This window comes from Asterias rubens, chromosome 11 (genome assembly GCF_902459465.1).
Source record: "Asterias rubens chromosome 11, eAstRub1.3, whole genome shotgun sequence".
In the NCBI taxonomy this organism is placed as follows: Eukaryota; Metazoa; Echinodermata; class Asteroidea; order Forcipulatida; family Asteriidae; genus Asterias; species Asterias rubens.
Window position 1 is genome coordinate 2,086,190 of NC_047072.1, and position 11,174 is coordinate 2,097,363.

The window sequence follows — 11,174 nt, forward strand, 5'->3', positions numbered from 1 at the left end:
TGGCTCCATTTTACCGTTTCCTGAAAAAGGAACGGTAGTTATGAAATGCAAGACATGTCTACACAAAGTAAATGCAAAAAGTAAGTTTTTAATATATGTATTTCTTGTCGAAACCGGAGCTTGTAAAATTGTGTGTGATACTGATAGCCCCTTGACTTGAACTTGTGTGCGTTATTTATAAAAAGGGGTAGGCGGGGTCGGGACGTGGCCAAGGAGGTGGTGGGAGAGGAGGCTGATGCATGATCGCGACTCTCAGACTTCGAATATTAAATACATTCAAGCAAATTCAGCTCAATGAATTTGAGTCTTTTATAGGTAAAAAAAATATATTAAAAATGTTTTTTTTTTAGTATAAATATCTTTTATTATAAATTGCCGAATACCCCGCAACTCATATAAGCACCACCTCGTAGCCGGCGGCTACAGCTACGCAGTCACGGAACAGTGACTGCACATAATGTACCGAAGTGATCGTTCGGTGTGTGTACTGTAGCATGAAGTATGGTGTGTACATACATGAAGTATGGGGGTCGACTTGCCACAGGGGACAGGTATCATACGTTACTAATACTATTTAATCTTGGATGGGCCGGGGTCGACTTGGTGCACATGTACATGAAGTGCAGGATCGATGTGTAAAAGTTTTTCACGATTGGGTCGGAACTCCTTTTCATTTGCCCGACCTTGGGGGACATTAATCAACCTCGTCCCAACCATGGACAAAGTTTATTTGGAAATTTTCCCCGTTCAAGGATTATTTAAAAAAGGAAAAGAAAGTCCGAATTTCATTTAATATTTATTACCGTTATAATGGAAATGTTCCCCATTCAAGGATTATTTAAAAAAGGAAAAGAAAGCCCGAACTCCATTTACTTAATATTTATTACCACTATGGAAATGTTCTCCATTCAAGGATTATTTAAAAAAGGGAAAGAAAGTGTGAATTTCATTTAATATTTATTACCACTATAATGGAAATATTCGCCGTTCAAGTATTATTTAAAAAAGGGAAGGAAAGCCCGAATTCAATTTTCTTAATATTTATTCCGCTATGGAAATGTTTCCTATTCAAGGATTATTTAAAAAAGGGAAAGAAAGTCCGAATTCCATTTTCCACTATGGAAATGTTCCCCATTCAAGGATTATTTAAAAAAGGGAAAGAAAGCCCGAATTCCATTTTCTTAATATTTATTACCACTATGGAAATGTTCCCAATTGAAGGATTATTTAAAAAAGGGAAAGAAAGTCCGAATTTCATTTTCTTAATATTTATTACCGCTTTGGAAATGTTCCCCATTCAAAGATTATTTTTAAAAAAAAAGGGAACGAAAGTCCGAATTCCATTTTCTTAATATTTATTGCCGCTATGCAAATGTTCCCCATTCAAAGATTATTTTAAAAAGGGAAAGAAAGTCTGAATTCCATTTTCTTAATATTTATTGCCGCTTTGGAAATGTTCCCCATTAGAAGGTTATTTTAAAAAGGGAAAGAAAGCCTGAATGTTCCCCATTCAAGGATTATTTCTAAAAAGGGAAAGAAAGCCCTAATTCCATGTACTTCATATTTATTGTCGCTATGCAAAAGTTTTATACACGTACAGTACACTGCACTGCTAACCTCGTATCTGCCCCCCATGGTGACCAGTTTGGACATAGAACATATTCCCTTCCCTCCATAGCTTTATACACGTACACTGCCAACCAAACCTCGTATCCGCGTAGCCGCCACCTGGGTGACCAGTTTGGACATAGAAATAATTCCCCTTCCATGGCTTCATACACTGCACACCCAACCCCGTATCCACGTAGCCGCAACCGGGGTGACCAGTTTGGACATAGAAAGTATTCCCTTCCCTCCATAGCTTTATACAAGTACACTGCCAACCCAACCCCGTATCCGCGTAGCCGCCACCTGGGTGACCAGTTTGGACATAGAAAATATTCCCTTCCCTCCATAGCTGTATACACGTACACTGTACTGCTAACCTCGTATCCACGTAGCCGCCACCGGGGTGACCAGTTTGGACATAGAAAGTATTCCCTTCCCTCCATAGCTTTATACAAGTACACTGCCAACCCAACCCCGTATCCGCGTAGCCGCCACCTGGGTGACCAGTTAGGACATAGAAACTATTCCCTTCCCTCCATAGCTTTATACAAGTACACTGCCAACCCAACCCCGTATCCGCGTAGCCGCCACCTGGGTGACCAGTTAGGACATAGAAAATATTCCCTTCCCTCCATAGCTTTATACACGTACACTGCCAACCGAACCTCGTATTCGCGTAGCCGCCCCCGGGGTGACCAGTTTGGACATAGAAAATATTTCCTTCCCTCCATAGCTTTATACAAGTACACTGCCAACCCAACCTCGTATCCGCGTAGCCGCCACCAGGGTGACCAGTTAGGACATAGAAAATATTCCCTTCCCTCCATAGCTTTATACAAGTACACTGCCAACCCAACCCCGTATCCGCGTAGCCGCCACCTGGGTGACCAGTTAGGACATAGAAAATATTCCCTTCCCTCCATAGCTTTATACACGTACACTGCACTGCTAACCTCGTATCCGCATAGCTGCCACCGGGGTGACCAGTTTGGACATAAAAAATATTCCCTTCCCTCCATCTGTATACACGTACACTCCCAACCCAACCTCGTATCCGCGTAGCCGCCACCAGGGTGACCAGTTAGGACATAGAAAATATTCCCTTCCCTCCATAGCTTTATACAAGTACACTGCCAACCCAACCTCGTATCCGCGTAGCCGCCACCAGGGTGACCAGTTAGGACATAGAAAATATTTCCTTCCCTCCACAGCTTTATACACGTACACTGTACTGCTAACCTCGTATCCGCGTAGCTGCCACCGGGGTGACCAGTTTGGACATAAAAAATATTCCCTTCCCTCCATCTGTATACACGTACACTCCCAACCCAACCTCGTAGCCGCGTAGCCGCCACCAGGGTGACCAGTTTGGACACAACTACTGTCGTCGACTGCGTAGCCACTCCATTCAAAAGGTGCTTTTTCGAGTGCGGGGTATTCTGCAATTACTTCTTAATAAAATGTTTAGACTTTAGTTTACTAAGTTTTCAATATTAATTTTGTAATTTACATTGTATCGGCCTACTACTAGGCCTGTCTAGGATTAATGATTGCCTTTTATATCATCCTTTGTGTAATGATTGCATCCTGGTGGATCCTGGTGGCTCATCCGCTGTTGTTTGGTCATGTGGAAAAGTTTCCGTATGGCACCACCCGTTTTTCATTTGATATGAAATAATTTCGTATCTAATTTACCTCAATGAGATATCCTTTTTTGTGAAAAAAGGGTGAAAAAGTGGTGGCGCCATACGGAAAGTTATCCGGTCATGTTATTAATATAATTTAATTAAAAAAAGATTTATAAAAAAAAATCTAAATCTTTTTTTTTAGTTGTGGTAAAAAAAACTAAAAGAAATACCCTTGACACAACCGCTTTTTGATTCGATATGAAATAATCTAGTATCTAATTTACCTCAATGAGAATATATCTCTTTGTAAAAATGAGTAAAAAAGTGATGGTGCCCTAAAGAAAGTTATCCCCATTGACTGTCTGACTTGTCTTTTTTGGAAATGAATGTTTCAGATTTTCAATCTTGATGAGGCATTGTTTGTGCTGCGCTTTGCAACCTGCTGCGCTGTTGCTGGGCACTCATGATTACAAAATTGATCACCAACACGTGTTCTTTTTAAGTTGAAATTACATTCCTTTCACAGATTTTCCACAAAATGTAACACTTGTGTAAAGTTGTGTTTAGTAATATTATCAGTGAATTTTGTTATTTTTAATTGTTTAACTTTTTTTTATTTATTTGTTATATTTGTTTATATTAATTTATGTTTCCTTTCCTGCAAGCTAGTATTTTAATCAAATCGAAACAAACTAATCAAAGAACACAATAAAACTACTTGTTTTACCCTAACAAAGGAAATGTTATCATATTCTAACATTTTGGGGTGCAAAACAATGAAAACTAGGCTTAGAACTAGCCCTGGTAGGACGTCAGTCAATGCCACTGCACTGACGTCCTGGGTATAAAGGTTCTTTAAAATGCGAACACAAGTTTGACTACAATTTTCTTTATTTTTTACCTGATTTGAGAAGCTGAAATTCCGTTCAACGAGTTCTCAACGAGTTCACAGCTAACAAATATATCTATGGAAGAAATTATATCCGAAAATATGTCAAAGTTCTGCACTGGCGATGTGGTCATCGTGTACCAATTGATAGTGTGAGCCAAAGTGCGCATGGCTTTGAGTACAGTGCATTATTTTGCCGCTATTCGCCGTCAAAACAGGGTAGGTGCCGTCAACTCGCCTTCAACTCCTCCAATATACATTTTAAAATCCAGGAGGCATAAAATATTCCAGCTCAAATAGAATATTTATAAATTTCAGGTTGAATTTCGGTTACAATATCAAGTTTGTTTTCTTGTAAAAAAAAAAAGAGCGCGCAGCAAAGCCGTCTGCCGCTGTCTTGCTTTTTCACAGTGCTTCTTGTACATGTGCGGCTTTTCTGCGCGCGCATATTTTTTTTCTTGGGACATTTAGCATGCGCTAATTTATGGTAAAAAGTGGCCTCATTTTTCCTAGGGAAAAAATACGCTTCCGGCTCATGGAGTCTTAGCACAAGACGTCAATGCTCGGTATCGCATAGTTCTGCGCTTTGTGTAAATTGCTCACTGACTATTATCCATCTACTTAGTGTTTGGTTAACGCAGGTTGACAGCGATTTGGCTGCAAATAGTAGGCCGCCAGTGATCAGTGCAAGAAAGTGTTTACACGAAAGTTAGTGCACGACGTGGGATCGGAACACACTAATTTAAATTTTCTTTTCACAAAATATTAACACCAAAGGAGAAAATTCAACAATTTTAAATAATGCGAACATTGAGTTCCAACTACAAGGAACATGTGAGTAAAAGTTCAGATTCACGAGTTAGGTAGAAATATTTTTAATAATATTCCAACCTGGGCTAGCTTAGAACCAAGTTTAAAGGTAAATTAATCAAAACTCGCCTTTTTGTAAAGACAACAACTATCATTAGCACAGACAGCATATTTTTGAATGAATGAAAAGTCACTTATTGCCTTCCTTCTCATTACAGCTGCATTGCATGGTGTGGTCTATCATTCATACAGTGCGTCTCAACTCTCGCAAGACTGTTGAAGGTCGTCACAAGGACGGTCGTCGACAAGAAAGACCATGGACCACTGGTGAGTGAAACACTGGAGTTTTATCTTAGGAAATATCCAAATTGTTTAGGTTTATATCTTGCTGTTCAGACCAAGTAACAAAATAAACATATTAGCATCCTCGCCCGCTTCCTTTTTACAGGCCGCCTCCTTTTTTATTTCATTTTTTATTTAAAAAAAATATGCACATTTTAATTTTTATTGTTATTATTATTATTTTTTGTTTTAAAGGGTTATTTTAAACGATCTCAGCTAAAACAATCTGAATGTCTTGTCTGAATGTCTTGACTAAAATGTTTCATTTATGTATTGTGTATTTGAGCAGTAGAAAAAACAATGGATATTTGACATTTGAAAAAGAATGGCAGCCATCTTGAAAAATAAATAAAATAAAAAGCCCATCCTCCTTCCTATTTTTGAGATTCCTGGACACTAAACATGTTTTTTTTTTTTTTTACTCGGCCTCACCTCCAAAACATTTTGTTTTTATTAATTTTTTCAGAGGTTTCATCATTTATATTTAACTCTGAATTAATAAAACAGATGTACAATTAAAATCTGTGAAAAGGGTTCACAACTCACAGGGAAACCTCCGGCCATTTTAAAAATTTGTTTTTGAAGAAAAAAAATGCAAAAAACAAGAAATTTATTAGGTGATTTATTTCCTATGGTTTCTTTTGAAGAATATTACCCAAAATTATTTAGGTTCACCGTTTTATTTTATTTTAGGAAAGAAACAAAAACAAATCAGTGTAAAGGGTTCGCCACCCGTAGGGAAACCTCTGGCCAATTTTTTAACTGTGTTTATTAATTGGAAAACTTGCCACTTCATATTGGGTGATTTATCATTTTGGCAAGTTTTTAAAAACAAGCCCCCAAATCATTGGTTTTATTTTTTTAACTCCGAAAACAGAAAAGCAAAAATTCAGTGACAAAGGGTTTGCCACCCGTAAGGAAACCCCTCTGGCCAATTTTTTAACTGTGTTTGATCGAAAATTACACCACTTCAAATTAAAGGTTGACATTTGGTAAATTTTGAAAAATAACTTAAGCCCCCCAAATATTTTGTTATACAAATAGGTTTGTTTCATTTCAGGGGTTTTATATTTTACATGTGAAAACGGAGGAGCAAAAATCAGTGACAAAGGGGTTCGCCACCCGTAAGGAAACCCCTGGCCAATTTTTTAACTGTGTTTGATCGAAAATTACACCACTTCAACTTAATTTTGAAAAATAACTTAAGCCCCCCAAATATTTTGTTATACAAATAGGTTTGTGTCATTTCAGGGGTTTTATATTTTACATGTGAAAACGGAGGAGCAAAAATCAGTGACAAAGGGGTTCGCCACCCGTAAGGAAACCCCTGGCCAATTTTTTAACTGTGTTTGATCGAAAATTACACCACTTCAACTTAAAGGTTGACATTTGGTAAATTTTGAAAAATAACTTAAGCCCCCCAAATATTTTGTTATACAAATAGGTTTGTTTCATTTCAGGGGTTTTATATTTTACATGTGAAAATGGTGGAGCAAAAAGCAGTGACAAAGGGGTTCGCCACCCGTAAGGAAACCCCTGGCCAATTTTTTTGAAATCAAATGTTTGGGGAAAAAACCAAATGTAATTTGTTGATGTATCGAAATCTTTACCTCGGATGGATTCATCGCTACTGTGACTGGGTTTTGTTTCTTCTGTTTTCTCAGCAAGTAGAACCAGTAGACCTATTTTGCTGAAACTTTCACAGTTTTATTTCATCTTTCTATATTTTTTCCATTAATCATTGACAAAAAAACAAACTTAGGCCCTACCTTTTAGGCGTGTAATCACAAATTTATTTTTTAAATGCTTGGTTATTTTTCATCACTTCTTAATTTCATTTTTGTATCTGGTCTGGTTTCAGATTGACAGGGCATGTGCCAAGTGCGGTCACGATGGACTTCATTTCCACACTCACACAAACACGATCAGCTGATGAAGGACAAACCGTCTTCTATTTCTGCCCATCATGCAAGTAAGTCAAGCACTACTGAAGCCTGGTTCATACTTCCTGCAAATGCCAAGTGAATTTTGGCGACACAGCCCTGTTTAGTTAGCAAATGTTTCGAAGGGGTTGAACACAGTTCAACTGTTGCGAGTTATTCATTGCAAGTTCGTGACAAGAACTTTGCTTCGCATTCGCTGGAAGTATGAACCTGGCTTTAGGCTTGTAGACCCTTTTAGGTTTATCATACAGTTTCCATAGATTGCACAGGGGTTAGTAGGTACCTGTGAGGGCAGAGATGGTTCTTGTGATTTATTTAGCTTGGTCACTACATATTTGGCTGCACAGGCAGTTTATTCCCAAGGGAGCTGAGTGGGTTTGATGAATGAAATAAATGGCCTAGTGACTAGGGGTAACATTGTTGAAGAGCAACGACTGTCACTGAATTACGGATTTCAGTGCTACATGAGGATTAGTACAAGCAGAAATTCAGTGTTTACATGACATGTGTGTAAAGCACAATATGGTTACAAGTGCAGCAATCAGCAAAACAGAAACAAACAAAACATGCAATTGGATCTTTAAGGATCTGCGGTGGATTTCACAAAGAGTTAAGACTAGTCTTATCTCTAGTTATTAGGACAAGTTACTCGTCTAACTTGGGATTAGCCTTAAGTTTTTAATATCTCCTGGGACTAGTCCTAATAAAGGACCTGTCCTAACTCTTTGTGAAATCGACCCCAGGATGGTTAGGGTCAAAGGTTAATTTTTTATGTAAAAGTAATTTGTTATTGACTTTTTTGATTTACAGGCATCAAGAGATTGAGTACTCCTAGAGAGAATCAACATCTTCTGATCGGTCTACACTGAGAGGAACTCAAGGCAAGAGCTCACTGGAACAAGGAGATGAAATCACCACTGACAACGACAACAACAACTACGACCACCTGATGCCAGAGAGATGTCTTACTGATTAGGAGGCCAATTTTTTAAAATGCGCCACTTCAGATAAGATGATTTATCACTTGGTAAGTTTTGAAAAACAAGCCCCCATATATTTGGTTTTTTATTTTTAATTCTGAAAACAGAAGAGCACAAATTTAGTGACAAAGGGTTCAACCACCCGTAAAGAAAACCCCTGGCCGATTTTTTAACCGTGTTTGATTGAAAGTTGCGCCACTTCAAATTGACAGTTGACATTTTGGTAAATTTTGAAAAATAACAAACCCCTCCAAATATTTTGATATACAAAAAGGTTTGTTTTATTTCAGAGGTTTTATATTTAACCTGTGAAAACAGAGGAGCAAAAATTAGTGACAAAGGGTTCGCATCCATAAGGAAACCCCTGGCAATTTTTTTTTTTTTTTAAGGTTTGGGAAAAAAGCAAATCTAATTTGTTGATGTATCGAGATCTTTACCTCGGATGGATTCATCGCTACTGTGACAGGGTTTTGCTTCTCTCGGTTTTCTCAGCAAGTAGAACCAGTAGACATATTTTGCTAAAACTTTCACTTTTTATTTAATCTTTCTAACTCTTTGTGAAATCGACCCCATGATTTTTAGGGTCAAAGGTTCATTTTTTGATGTAAAAGTAATTTTTTTTTATACAGGCATCAAGAGATTGAATACTACTGAAGAGAATCAACATCTTTGGATTGGTCTACACTGAGAGGAACTCGAGGCAAGAGCTAATTGGAACAAGGAGATGAAATCACCACCGACGACGACCTGATGCCAGAGAGATGTCTTACTGATGAGGAGGCCGATATTTTGACTGTGTTTATTCATTGAAAAATGCGGCACTAAATATAAGGTGATTTATAAGTTTTGAAAAACAAGCCCCCCAATATTTGGTTTTATATTTTTAACTCTGAAAACAGAAGAGCAAAAATTCAGTGACAAAGGGTTCGCCACCCGTAAGGAAACCCCTGGCCGATTTTTTAACCGTGATTGATTGAAAGTTGCACCACTTCAAATTGGAAGTTTACATTTGGTAAATTTGGAAAAATAACGTAAACCCCTCCAAATATTTTGATATACAAATAGGTTCGTTTTATTTCAGAGGTTTTATATTTTACCTATGAAAACAGAGGAGCAAAAATCAGTGACGAGAAACCCCTGGTCAATTTAAAAAAAAAATGTTTTGGAAAAAGCAAACATAGTTTGTTGATGTATCGGAATCTTTATCTCGGATGGATTCATCGCTACTGTGACAGGGTTTGCTTCTTTCTGTTTTCTAAGCAAGTAGAACAAGTTGACCTATTTTGCTGAAACTTTCACTGTTTTATTTCATCTTTCTAACCATTTGTGAAATCGACCCCAGGATGGTAAGGGTCAAAGGTTCGTTTTTTATGGTAAAGTAATTTTTTGTTTATTTATTTTTTTATTAACAGGCATCAAGAGATTGAGTACTCCTGAAGAGAATCAACATCTTCGGATCTGTCTACACTGAGAGGAACTCGAGGCAAGAGCTCATTGGAACAAGGAGATGAAATCACCACCGACGACGACAACGACGACCTGATGCCAGAGAGACGTCTTACTGATGAGGAGGCCGATATTTTGACTGTGTTTATTCATTGAAAAATACGGCACTAAATATAAGGTGATTTATAAGTTTTTTTTTTTTAATCTGAAAACAAGAGCACAAATTCAGTGACAAAGGGTTCGCCACCCGTAAGGAAACTCCTGGCCGATTTTTTAACCGTGTTTGATTGAAAATTGCGCCACTTCAAATTGAAATTTGAAATTGGGTAAATTTGGAAAAATAACAAACCCCTCCAAATATTTTGATATACAAATAGGTTCGTTTTATTTCAGAGGTTTGATATTGTACCTGCGAAAGCAGAGGAGCAAAATCAGTGACAAAGAGTTAGCATCCGTAAGGAAAACCCTGGCCAATTTTTTTTTACATGTTTGGGGAAAAAAGCAAACATAATTTGTTGATGTATCAAAATCTTGACCTCGGATGGATTCATTGCTACTATGACAGGGTTTGCTTCTTTCTGTTTTCTCAGCAAGTAGAACCAATTAACCTTTTTTGCTGAACCTTTCACCGTTTTATTTCATCTTTCTAAATCTTTGTGAAATCGACCCCTGGTTGGTTAGGTTCAAAGGTTCATTTTTTATGTAAAATTATTTCTTTTTGTTTTTTGTTTTTTGTTTTTTTGATTTACAGGCATCAAGAGATTGAGTACTCCTGAAGAGAATCAACATCTTAGGATCTGTCTACACTGAGAGGAACTCAAGCCAAGAGCTCACTTGAACAAGGAGATGAAATCACCACCGACGACGACGACCACCTGATGCCAGAGAGATGTCTTACCATCCCAGTATGGGTACTTAAATAAGATAAGGATCCTTTATCACTAACAGTGCCATCAAGATTGTCTCAAGAAACAAAATGACATCAAAAATTAGTCTGGTTCTTTTTTTCAAACTTTGAGAGTTTCGAGCGGGTCTCGATCGGTACACAGGAACCAGACAAAATGGCCGAACTGTGGTAAAGGTGTTTTTAAATTGTCAGTGTTGCTTACATTAGTTTGTGTGATATAACACCCAAGCAGATCCTTGCCATTTGATTTGAGGATTGTCCGTCGTGTGTTGGCAAATAAAATTACTATTGCACGCTAAAGTCACTTTGAGTGCATTTTCCATTCCATCCGAAAGGTACTATTGCATTCTGAGCAAAAAACACCCCCGCATGTACGTGTCTTTGGTAACGCAGCAGTGTTACTGCAAGGCACATTACTAGCATTCTGCTTCTGGGTGTCCCAAAATAGCTGTACATGAACGCACATTGTCAAACAGGTCGACCCAAAAGAAATGGGTTTAATTTCACAATTAGAAAATGTAGGCCTACGCTTTGTTTGTTATGAAAATTGTATCTTCCAATCAAAATGACAAAGATCTACATGGATCTTTCAACTCATGAACATATTCGCACCATTGCACT